Below are 13,302 nucleotides of genomic sequence, written 5' to 3' on the forward strand. Positions count from 1 at the left end.
CTGAAGGAGGGAGAGTGCTTTGCCCAGACACAGTAACTGAAACGGGACTACAACTCATTTTGCCTAACTTCTGTCCACCACACCATGGAGTCTAGCCCCAAACCCAAGAGCTTCCATTATGCCTAATGGTATGATACATACCCAAAGGGTGTTCAACTCTTACTGATGAAAATGAGGGGCATAACATTTTAAAATAAACCAATAATAGGAGTCCACTGGTGCATGACTTTCTTCCACTAAGGCAATTTCTTTTCCAAGATTGGCAGAGGTCTCCTGCATCCATTATTATAAACAGTTCCCTTTGTGAGCCATGTAAAACGTTCCTGAATGCTGACACTAAAATGTGCACTTATGTATCAGATCTTTTCAAACAGGAATAGAATCGTAGGTTCCTATCCTCTTTCAAATCTCTTGCTACCCCAATTTAAATCCTAGCTACATAATTACTTGTCAACCTTGCATGATCTCTGACTATTCAATATTGAGTCCTTGGCAGGAAGTCCCACCAAAGATTTTTATTTCTGAGCCTGCAGGTTGTTGGGAGTACAAATGTGCTTCTTGGGCTCAAGTATTAAGCGTTATAATCCAAACATTTCTCAAGAGGCCAACATGTACATCTGAGGTCAACATAATTTTTGGTCTTTGCCAGTCAGAGCTGATTTAGGCCCTAGCGAGCTAAATATGATAGGCTACGTATCTATGCCAAAAGCCCTGAAATCTAATCTCCTTAACTGTTAAACACTTACTTTTAAAGGCACAGTTTGGGCATATCCAAAAGCACAGCTCAATTTGATGATTCTGCACTACAAAGCCCAGTGAAACTCTTCAAGCAGAGATTTTGCAAATTCTTTCGGATTTCCGTAAAATAATGAGTGTCTTGTACAATATTTATTGCTGTGGGCTTAGCTTTGTATTTGTAACTCTCTTTGTTTCATGACATGCTATAATTATACGCTTAAACCATAGTCTAAATTTATCTTATTGTAGTTTTCTGGTAAAATACTATGTACTACATACAACATTTATTTTTATAAAGTCTATGACAGAGGCAGAGAGAGGTTTGTTTAGACCTTTAAATTGTGGTGTGAGGAAGAGAGGGAAAGAAGAAACAAATTTCAGGAGAATTCTGCGTCAAAGGGTACGTGTTAAATGCTCTCATGGATGTCGGTGCACGAGATGATATGATAACTATTCATTACCACCTCTTTTGCGCTGGCATCATGGAGACAGGAACCCTTGGTTCTCTCCCTGGCTTTGCCACTAATGGCCTGACCGCTGAAGTTTGAATGCCTCATTTGTAAAATAAGGTAGCTGGACTAGATAATCTTGAAAGTACCTTTTAGCTTGTAAAAAAGTATAAAATTCGGTGGTGCCTGGGTAGCTCAGTCGGTGAAGCATCTGCCTTCAGCTCAGGTCATGATCTCAGGGTTCTGGGATCTAGTCCCACATCGGGCTCCCTGCTCAGCAGGGAGTCTGCTTCTCCCTCTCCCTCTCCCTCTGTGCTCTCCCTCAATCTCTCTCTCTCTCTCTCTCAAATGAATAAAATCTTTAAAAAAAAACTGTAAAATTCTACAATACTCTGCATAATAAGGGACTGGAAATGTTTTCATGGGGGGAAAATTGTATGTGCTTTGGCTATAGCAGTTATTAGGGTCCTCTATTAGGTCCTCTATCAGGACCACGATCTGTAAAAATAACTGCATATTTTGAAAGATGATAAAAAGTATTTTGGAGAAGTGTGACTCTCAGAATACGTATGTACATAACACACTTTTTATACTTACTGATATATTTAATAACCAGGATATTTTTTGAACAAAAATGTGAGTAATGAAGAAGAATTTGCCCTGCCAGATATTTCCATGTTTCTTAAAGCAACAATAATTAAAACAGCATGACGCCAGCATAGGAGTAGACTGGCATCAATGGATCAGGAAAGAAAGCACAGGAACAGTCCCTACAGGACACACCTATATAGTATATGATAAGGATGATACTTCAAATCAATGGGGAAAGAAAAATGCTGAGACAATTGTTAGCTATTTGGGGAAAAACTGAGCCGACATGAATTCCAGATGATATAAAAAGTTAAAGGTAAAAACTGAAACCATAAAAACTAAAAGAAAATACAGTCATGGAGTAAAGGAGTCATTCTAGGTTTAACACCAAAGAGAAAACTCTAAAGATAAAGATTAAAAGATCTGACTATATAACATTAAAATATTCTGCATGTCAACAAAATGCCATGAACAAAATTACGAGGCAGACAACAAACTCAAAGAATTATATCATATATGAAAAAAGATTAATATCTCCAATACAAAGAAAATGCTTCAAATCTATAATAGAGGACAAACACCCCAATGGAAAAATAAACAAATGCTATGAGCAGACAATTCATAAAAGAAGAAAGACAAATTGCCAATAAATATGAGGAAAGTATCTTCTGTCTCATTGCTAATCAGAGAAATGCAAATTAAAATAATACCAGAAACAGCATTAAAAGGCTCAGTTATTAAATAAACTCAGAGAGAGTATTGGCTTAAAAATAAGCCACATTGGGGCGCCTGGGGGGCTCAGTCCATTAAGCATCTGCCTTCAGCTCAGGTCATGATCCCAGGGTCCTGGGATGGAGCCCCGCGTCGGGCCCCCTGCTCAGCGGGGAGTCTGCTTCTCCCTCTCCCTCTGCCTCCCCCTCTGTTTGTACTCTCTCTCAGATGAATAAAATCCTAAAAAATATTTTAAAAATAAGCCACACTTTTAAAACAGAATATTCAGGGTTGACATAGGTCACTAATTTCACAAATATTTATTAAGCAACTGTTACCTATCAGGCACCGCATTAAGGTAATAAGGACACAAGATGACTTAGACATGGTTCTTGTCCCATGAAGCATTTGTATGGAGATGGAGAAGGACAAGTGATAAGAGACTTTCAGATAAAAGGCACTGTCACACACTACCGGTAAGACAGTAAATTGGTATGCCCTTTCTATACAGCAATTTGACGATATACACTAAAAGCCTTAAAAATAAATATACTCCTCAATCTTGCCATTCTAATGCCAAGGCTTTTATCCTCAGGAAATGATCAGAAATATATAAAATTCATGGTAGCAAAGAATTTTTGAGTGCTTACTATGTATGAGGCCCTGTTCTAAGAACGTGACATGCATTAACTCATTTAATTATCACAACTTTCTGAGAATGGTACTATTTCAGCCCTGTTTTACCTATGAGGACATGCAAGCACATGGAAGTTAAATAATTGGCCCAGGGATTACAGAGCCTGGGGCCAAACCCAAGCAGTCCCTGTGCCATGATGTCTATGAGACGTTATTAATTTTAACATCATTTATATTTGTCAACATGAACATATATATAAATAATCTAAACAAACACCAGTAGGGGCTCGGTTAAATAAATCCGATGGAATACTATGGTGATGCCTATAATCGTGATGTAAAGATTATTTAATGACTTGAGAAAATGATCACAATATACTGTTATGTAGACAAAAAGAATTTGCAAGATGGTAATCGCGGCACTCTCTGAGTGAAGGGATTCAAGGTGATTAGCACTTTTTTGAGCTTTTCTATACTTTGCAAATTTCACACAAAGAATCTGTATTATCTTTATAATCAGATAGATACATTAATTTCCAACCCATCTGACGAACTGGAATCACTGAAGTATTTTCAGTACCAGACAAGAGTTTTGCCTCTTCGCCTTACCTGGAATGCCCTCTCCCACCCATCCTGCTCTGCCCCTTTCCCTTTGTCCTGCCTAACCTCCACTTACGCCTTAAGATTCAGCTCAGGCTCACACCTTCAAAAAGCTTTTGGAGACTAACAGCATTCACACCCCTGTCCCCAGCCTAGACTGGGTATCTCTCCTCTGTGCTCCCATAATGCCCTGTGCGGGTCTCTGGCATCCACTTGCCAAGTGATTTGTTGATCCATCGGTTCCCTAGCTCCTATCCCTGTCAGTGTCACAGATGAGTCTCTTCGTAGCCCTTGCACCGTGTCTGGCTCAGAGCAGATAGCAAATAAATGTTTATGAAGGGAACGAAAAATATTTCTTCATGAAGAAAAGAGAGAAGAAACTCATTTTCCAAAATACAACATTCATAGGATGGTTTGAGAAGCGGTTGAGAGGTTTAGGTTTGGGGAAGCCCTGCCTCTATAAAACTCACTACTTTGGGTCACCCTCGTCATGTTGTCCTGTTGAAGGGACAGCCTGGGTCTTCAATGCCTAAGGGCAACCCCCTTTGCTGCTACTGCCCCCTAGGCTTCCCCCATGCTAACCTTTGTCACACTGTGTTGTCCCAGTAGACTGTGAGCTCCTTGGGGGCAGGATCCATGTCTTTCGCATCTCTGTATCCAGCACCTAGCACAGTGCCTGAGGCCGGCTTGCTGACCTCCACTGACTAATCATCACAAACCTTTTCTTAGTAACTGTTGGGAGCAAGAAGCCTGAACTCTTTGGAATGAGCTGGCTGACCAGCACCAGAATTCGCTCTGCCCCTCCCTTCCCCCTGGCACAGATGGCCTGTGTTGAGGAACCACCATGCACATTTACATGCTTTCTCTGTTTTAAACAGCAAACACAGAGTTCCCACTTCCAGTCTAGCATCACAACTAAGGAGGTAAGAAAGGTGGGGCGGGGGAGGTGGGGCAAGAAGGAACGTCTTCAATTTCCCATTGTGGCCAAGTCATAAGAACTAATTAAAGGAGTAGCTGTTTTCCTCAGAATTTAAAGTCGGAGTGCGTGAAAATAGATAAGGTAAACAGAGTCTGTTGACAAGATACCAGAACAACAGGTTGAAAAGCAAACACTTCTGAGATTCCAAAATGTTTAAGTTTATGTTTTTCTCCCCACACTGGTTGGCCTCACAGCAGGCTTCTAACCCGCCTCAGTCAGGCCACCATCTTTGGTCAATCGATTGGTATGAAAGTGCGTCTGCCACAGCCCTCCCCACACACAGAACAGAGCTATTGCCCTAACCAGGTCTCTGCCATCTCCAGGTGTGCCCTCCTGCCCCACGAACCCTGCTCCTGACCTCAGGGAGTCTGCTGAAGCCTGCTCCTGACCTCCAGCAGTCTGCTGTCTTTACAGCCCTGCTAATTTGCATTCCCAAATGTTTCCTTTCCTGGCCTATCTGATGATGGCCAAGCCCCAAAGCACAACTTTCTCAATACCACAAGAGCGCAGTTCTATTTGTGTCCCATATGACTCAAAGGGAACCAGAAACCTCATCAGAGAGGTAGCTGGGGAGTCTTCCAACCTCATTTTCAATCATCATCCCCTAGGTTCATAAACACTCCAGATACTCCATGTGGACAATGTTCCAAGAGAAACTGTGGATAAGAATCTGTTTGAAGCAGTATATTTCATCTATGGACACTTTCTGAAGGCTCACCTGTGGAGAGCTGAAATATGACTGGGAAGCTGGCCAGTTATAACATGATATAAATACCCAAAGAACTAAAGAAAGCCCTCTACTAAATGATCTGTCTTTCCATTAGGTTAGAATCCAATAGAATATATTCTAAAATAGAATAATCATATAGGACAGTTATCAAAGTAGAGAGGTTAAGAGGTCCAGCTCCAGGGTCAAATAGACCCAGGTTCAAAGCATAGCTTTAGAAGGTGCTTACTGAATGATTTGAATCTCAGTTTCCTCATCTGGAAAATAGGGCTAAAAAATAGTGCCCACCTCATTAGTGTGGCAAGGCTTAAATGAGATAATGCATATAAATACACATAGCACAGAACCTGGCACAGGAGAAGTGTCCCAAGATATTAAAATTATTGTTATTTTGGGGGCACCTGGGTGGCTCAGTCAGTTAAGGGTCTGACTCAATTTTGGCTCTGGTCATGATCTCAGGGTCATGACATTGAGCCCCCACCTGGGGCTCCATGCTCAGCAGGAAGTCTGCTTGAGATTCTCTCTCTGCCTCTCTCTCTGCCCCCCCCCCCATACACTCTCTCTCTCTCTCTCAAATAAATAAATCTTTAAAAAATTGTTATTTTTATCTGTGGGGAAGACTACTTCATCAATATGCGTGTTCTCTTTTTCCTGGCACCCAGCTAGACTACATATCCCAACATCCCTTGCAGTTAATAGTGGTTATATCTGGCTAATGAAAAGGGGACAAAAGTTATGTGCAACACTTCCAGGTTTGGCCCTTCTATGCACAATCTTCTATGCTTTCCCCTCCCACCTGCTAGATGTTGACACCCAGGGCAACCTTGGATGCCCCAAGTTGAAGATGTCAGAACCTCCACCAGCCCTGGATCCCTAAATGTCTACACAGAGACGAGCCCTGTTACTACCGCCACTGACTAGAAACACCCATTTTGGACCACTATGTAACTAGTAAATAAACTTCCACTGTGTTAAGGCGCTGAATTTTGAGGTTCATTGGTTACAGCAGCTAGCATTATCCTAACTACCATACTGTCTAAGTCACAGAGGAGCAGAACCCTTAAAAACCTGCTCCATTGTGCAAGAGATATTGAGGCTCAGAGTCATTGTCCAAGGTACTTCAATGGACCTTTTGCTTCAGACTACTTCAAGTACACCCTGCACTTTTGCATATTATGCTAATTAAAGACTGTAGGATCAAAGTCTTCTCTGCTTGCTTAGTTAAGGCTAGATCTAGTCCTAGGGAAATTTTAGCACAGAAAGTTGGAAATACAGACCTCTTCTACTAGACAGCATAACAAGAATGGAAGGAAAACAGGAGAGCCCTTTCTCACTGTTCTGTGTCTTCCTCACAGGGGGTCATGAGGTTTTCATATTATTATACTTGGGAAGGGGCTTTGAAAAATGAAGAGTTACACCATATATGGTACTATTCCCCAGCAATTTTATTGGCTTTTCCTACTAATGACCCAGGAAAATGAATCTACAAACATTTATTAGGCAACTATTGTTGCGCTTTCTTAGCCCTCTACCAGTCGTTGTGGGGAATTAACCATCGTCCTCAAGAAGTTTACAATCTAGCTGTCTTAGTTTGAGCCACTATAACAAAGTGCCATAGACGGGGGTGGGCGGAGGGGTGCTTATAAACAACAGATATCAATTTCTCACAGTTCTGGAGGCCAGAAGTCTAAGATCGGGGTTCCAGCATGGTCAAGTTCTGGGGAGGGCAGACTTCTGTGTCCTCACGTGGCTGAATTAGAGAGGAAGCTCCCTGGGACCTCTCTTAGAAGACGCTTAATCCCATTCATGGAGGCTCCACAATGTCATGACCCTGAGATCATGACTCATGATCTAATCACCTCCCAAAAGCTCCCATCCCCAAACACCAACACATTAGGGATTAAGTTTCAACATACGAACTTTATGAACTTTAAAGAGACACAAACACTCAGTCCACTGCACTAGCTAATACTGCACCAAAGACTTTAGAAGTGCATAGTTACATGCTTTAGACAATGCCAATTCTAGGGGCATGCAGAGAAGGGAGAGACTGATGAGGCTAATTATTTCTAGAAGACCTCATAGAGAATGAAACCTAGGCTAGACTTCAAAAGACTCTCAAGAATTGGCTAAGCAGAGAGACCACATATACAGGCACATAAGGATAATTCAAGCAAAAGGGAGTAATGCCTGGATTGCCAAAATAATTAAAGTGAATACCTGCTTCTCTTACCCTTCTTTTCCTAAAATTCATCCAGTAATAATATTAATATCTGAAAAATAATTCACTATGTGCCAAGAATTATGCTAAGCATTTCTTGACCATTATCTAGTTTCACCTTTACTAGAATCCTATGAGTGAGGTACCAGTGTCTCCATTCTACAGATGAGAAAACAGAGGCTGGAAAAGTTTTAATTGCCAAAGGTCTCACAGTTAAGAAGTAGCAGAGGCATGGGCACCTGGGTGGCTCAGTTGGTTAAGCATCTGCCTTCGGCTCCAGTCATGATCCCAGGGTCCGAGGATCAAGTCCTGCATCGGGTTCCCTGCTCCACAGGAAGCCTGCTTCTCCCTCTGCCCCTCTCTCTCTCTCATGAATAAATAAATAAAATCTTTGAAAAAAGGAAGACCAGCTACAGAATTCAGCCCAGATGTACTAGCCGACGATGAAGTACACAGGAAGAGGAACTAGCCTTATTAGGGTACCTTCTATGAGCTAGGTGCTTAATATACAGCACCGAATGTAATCCCCCAACAACCCCCGGAAATGGATATGATGAGGAAACTGAGTGTCGGAGAAGGTAAGTGACAAGGCTATTAAACGACAGAGGTGTGATTTAAATCTGGGTCTGTCTCACTCCAAAGCACATTCTTAAACTCTAACAAGAAAACTTCACCAGAGTAAGCGAGGTAGTTGGAGAAGCTTGAAGTGCACCTCTGCAGAAAGGAAGAAGAAATTAGCAAATGCCAGAACCTAACACAAGTGTAGCACAAGGACTGTTTCAAGGCATTTTTACATGCATTATCTCATATTAGTAATCTGGCAGGCTGAAGTTCAGTGGTAAAAGCCTCCAGGTATTTCATGTTCTCTGGTATTTAATTAATTCTAAAGCATGTCTGAAGAGTTGAAAAATAAAATCTCAAAACCACTATGTCACACTTTTTCAATAGGCACACACAACCAGTGTAACCCATGGAATAACATGACATCTTTCTGGAACACCTATTTTCCTTAAAGACCTGGAAGGAAAAGTTACATAATTTACCTGACAACTTATTTTGAAAAGTCAAAACAAACACAAATATATCCTGAAGTAGTATGCAAAAACCTATGATATTTTAAGGTAAAAAACAGAATCTTCAAAGAAATTTCACGCATGTGACAGAATGCTCCAGGGCCCCTGGAGAGTTCACACTGTTCTGTTGTTAGGGCTACCTGGGGAGGAGAAGCTTAAGAACTCTACAGTATTATGTCCTAAATAGGGTTATTCCATCTTCTCTGAAAGTTTCACCAATTCTAATGTACATTTCAGTCTGTCATGATTTCAGCAAAACAAGAGCCTCGCGAGTTAGCCTCAGCTCATAAGTCTGGAGTACAGAAAGTTAGACTTTCAATCAAAATTGGAGAAAACCATATAGCACATGAGACATATTTCTTGGTTAAGCAAAGACGACCGAATCTGCTATTCCAGACACTGGTAAAAAACATAGCAAAGCAGCTGCCGTCTGCATTCTGGCTAACATCATAGTTAGCTGAAGGGACACAGCATTATCCAGAAGGGGCTGTTTGCTGCTAAATCTTACAAAGGAGAAGCAGAGAAAACTGAAAACTGCCCCAAGGACATGGACTCAGCAAACCCACAAACCTGGATTTTCATTATTTCTCTAACACTGCCGATTTTGTGAAAATAGTATTAGAAATTTCTTATTCTTCCTCCAGTGAACTGCTGCTTGGATTAAATATTAAACAGAGCTTGGATTTTGACTGAAACACATGTTTAAACTCACATATCTATGTACTTTTAAAAGAAGTGCTCGACCCATTAATGTATGTATGAATCTTTACATGGGAATTCTGTCACTCTAGTAACTGTCTGGTCATGATTTCTACCTGCAACACTCATCGGTGTGCTCGTTGCTATTCATCGCCCTTAAAATGAGCCTTAGTCTCACAGATTTAGTCTCTATGGAGCAAGTTTAAGGTCCTCAGGCAACAGAAAGGATAGCTTCCCAAGAAGTCATGCATTTCAGAAATGCTCATTCTGCAGTCTGCCTAATGGAGGCTCAGTAGAAATCAGCCTTGTTTCTGTTATTTGGATGGTATTAAGTCCCAAATGGAGTTATCCACTGGCCCGCACTGGGCTCCTTTCTCTGGGCGGCCTGGCACTCTGAATAATGGGACACTCACAAGCAGCAGTCTTCGGGCTCCCTTGCTTACAGTGAGGATTCAGAAGCAAACAATGAGCCAACCTAGTCTAGTCAGGGACTTTTCCGTACTTTGAAATGCTGGGCTTTAGCTGTCTGGCAAATCTCAGTACATGAGTTTCAGTTTTCACTCTGGGTTCTGCTCTATTTGTCCATGAGAATGTGCTATATAGCTTTCCTTAGAATCCAATTGCTGTAATCTTAAATAGAAAAAAAAAAAAAAGCAGATTACAAAATTGCTTCTACACTGGAAGTGTAATTATGTAAAAATTATGCATGCTATGGACAGGGACTGGAAGGGAATGAGGAAAAAATGAAAACAATTTGATTTGCAGGGGGTGGCAGGACGATGAATGAGGACTTTTTTTTATCCTTTCCTACAGATTTTCTTTAACATTCTCAGAGGCTGTGCATGCAACAAAATACAGACAGTTAAATCTGTGACTTCCTGTAGATAAAATGTTGATCGTCTTTCTGTTCATTTAGTGTTTGTCTTACACGGACAATGTTCCCTTTTCTACATTATCTGAAAGAACAGATTTCACCATAATTTAGGGAGTCTTTGCCAAGAAAATCAATAAAGACATATTTATACAGAACCTAGAGTGGGCTGGTTTTCTCCAGGAATGTGTTGAGTTAATTGAAAAGGTTTTGGTTAAGGTTAGCCAGTCGGAGATCACGGCATTGTAGACAACACATACTGTGAGTATGAACTTCGCACAACCTTTCAAATACCTTTGGGAAGGCAGGAAATTGAAATATTGTGCTATATTGGCAACTAAATGGTCATTTATCATCCATGCTAAGTTTGGAGCCGAGAAGAACGGTTTGGAAACTCTCGAAGGGCCTTTATTAACAATTTCAAAGTTAGACCCGTGTATGTAGATTTTCACAGCATATTTGGGGAAGACTAAGAGATAACATCTGCGTATACTATTAACATGGCCTCTCTAATAACAACTTCGGACTGTATTCACACCCACAAAAGCTGCATTAAAATACATTAAGCTTGAGACACCAACTGACAAAAGCAAGGAAATTCACAGTTAAAGGGGAAATGTGCCATATGTTCTTCAATACCTAAGAGCAACGGGGTGCATTTGGAAAGTCATTAAAGCGGCACCCAGTTGTGCCTAGGTATTGGAGAACATATGGAATCTTTTCCTCCGTGAGTGTAATTTTCCCTGCTCTCACTGAATGCATGTATCAATCTTCACTTTTTGGTCATATAGGTTTTTGTTTGTTTAATTACCATAGCATGTAAAATAAATACCTTCTCATTTTCAAAAATCAACACAATCACACAATGGAAACTGGTGCTCGGCTTTTGCTGCTTGATGGTTTCTCATTATTTGTCCTTTTCCAAAGTTCCTGCACCATTCCAACAGTTCCAGCTGTCTCCTCCTCTGAAGGAGGGCTGTTTCCTGTCCCCATTCTGAGGATGAAGTCTCCGACGGTAGTCAGTACTTGCATCTTCCATTAGCACCTTAGCAGGTCAATGGGCTGAAGTCAGAGTTCTAAGAGTGGAAGAACCCATTCTTCTGGACACTTGCTATTAGGGTAAAATCTCTTTCTTCTTTAAATATGGGCTTCAACTTTCCATGTTGGCAGAAGTAGCAGCCAGTGTGATGTAAAGAGGTGTTTATTAATATAATCGCATCCTCTTTTTGTGCCGTTCTTTCATTCATTCATTTATTCAGTCGTTTAGTTGTTGGGCACCTGCCACGTTTACCGAGGGTTCTAGAGGGGAGGGGCGTTGGGGGATGGGTTAGCCGGTGATGGGTATTAAGGAGGGCACGTACTGCATGGAGCACTGGGTGTTATACGCAAACAAGGAATCGTGGAACACTACATCAAAAACTAATGACGTAATGGACGGTGATTAATATAACATAATAAAATAAAAAATATATATATAATTCTTTTGGCTTTCGGCTCGGGGAGGCAAAGGTGCAACTTTCTTCGGTCGTCCCGAATCCGGGTTCATCCGACACCAGCCACCTCCGCCATGCCACCTAAGTTCGACCCCAACGAGATCAAAGTCGTGTACCTGAGGTGCACCGGTGGTGAAGTCGGTGCCACGTCTGCCCTGGTCCCGAACATAGGTCCACTGGGTCTGTCTCCAAAAAAGGTTGGTGATGACATCGCCAAGGCAACCGGTGATTGGAAGGGTCTAAGGATTACGGTGAAACTGACCATTCAGAACAGACAGGCCCAGGTTGAAGTGGTACCTTCTGCCTCTGCCCTGATTATCAAAGCCCTCAAGGAACTACCAAGAGACAGAAAGAAGCAGAAAAACATTAAGCACAGTGGAAATATCACTTTTGATGAGATTGTCAATATTGCCCGACAGATGCGACACCGATCTTTAGCCAGAGAACTCTCTCTGGAACCATTAGAGAGATCCTGGGGACTGCCCAGTCTGTGGGCTGCAATGTAGATGGCCGCTGCCCTCATGACATCATAGATGACATCAACAGTGGTGTGCTGGAATGCCCGGCTAGTTAACTACAAAGGAAAATGTTTCAATAAAGGATCATTTGACAACCAAAACAAAACAAAACAAAAAAAAAAAATATATATATATATATATATACTTGACTTCAAAAGACTCTCAAGAATTGGCTAAGCAGAGAGACCACATGTATAGGCAAGTTTATAACTGAATTCATTCAACATACTTTTACTGAGCACCTACTACACGCCAGGCCCTGGACTAGGCACTAGGAATATTGACACAATCCCTGTAGTTTTGAAGCATGGGAGTGACAAGAACAGATTGGTGTAATCATTGAAAATGAAGAGGAAAGAGGAGAAAGAAGTGGGGAGTCAGATCATGCAAGCCATGCTTTATGCTACAGCGAGAAAGCAACCACGGAAGGGTATACCCAAGACAGTAGTATGATCAAATTAGTGTTTTAGAAAAATCACCCTGACACCATTAAAGAAGAGATAATGGAAGGAGTCAAAGAAACTGGTTAGGAGGCTGATGAAAGATACTGAGGCTCTCAACAAGGGGAATGAGAGCTGGGACGGAAGAGCATGGATAAAGTCAAGTAATATTTAGGAGAGAGTCAGCAGAACGTGGTGACTGATTGGACCTGAGAACTGGAGAGACACGATAGATCTGCGGGATGTGAAATTCACATAGACTCACTGAATCGTAGAGGAAAACATAGATATTATCCAGCTTAACGCTCTCATGTTTATCCATAAGGAAACTGGAAGTCTAAAATAGTTGACTGACTTGTTCAAGTCAACCAATCTGTTTTATGGTGATGGAGGGCCCAAGACCGAGATCTCGTAGCTCACAATGAAGCAGTTTTTCAATGAATTTAACATATCATCTAGGTTGATATAAAAGTATTAATTAAGTGTAGAATCCCCCGAGGCTGAAAACTAATCTCAAAATTATTTGAATGTTCCCCCATACTTTCCTTGCTTTTCT

General features: G+C 41.4%; 1 pseudogene; it reads left to right on the top strand.

Annotated features, from left to right (window-relative positions):
• Nucleotides 1-11,790: 11,790 nt before the first annotated feature.
• Nucleotides 11,791-12,362, top strand: LOC113930527 (annotated as a pseudogene).
• Nucleotides 12,363-13,302: the final 940 nt, after the last annotated feature.

This window comes from Zalophus californianus, chromosome X, assembly GCF_009762305.2.
Source record: "Zalophus californianus isolate mZalCal1 chromosome X, mZalCal1.pri.v2, whole genome shotgun sequence".
In the NCBI taxonomy this organism is placed as follows: Eukaryota; Metazoa; Chordata; class Mammalia; order Carnivora; family Otariidae; genus Zalophus; species Zalophus californianus.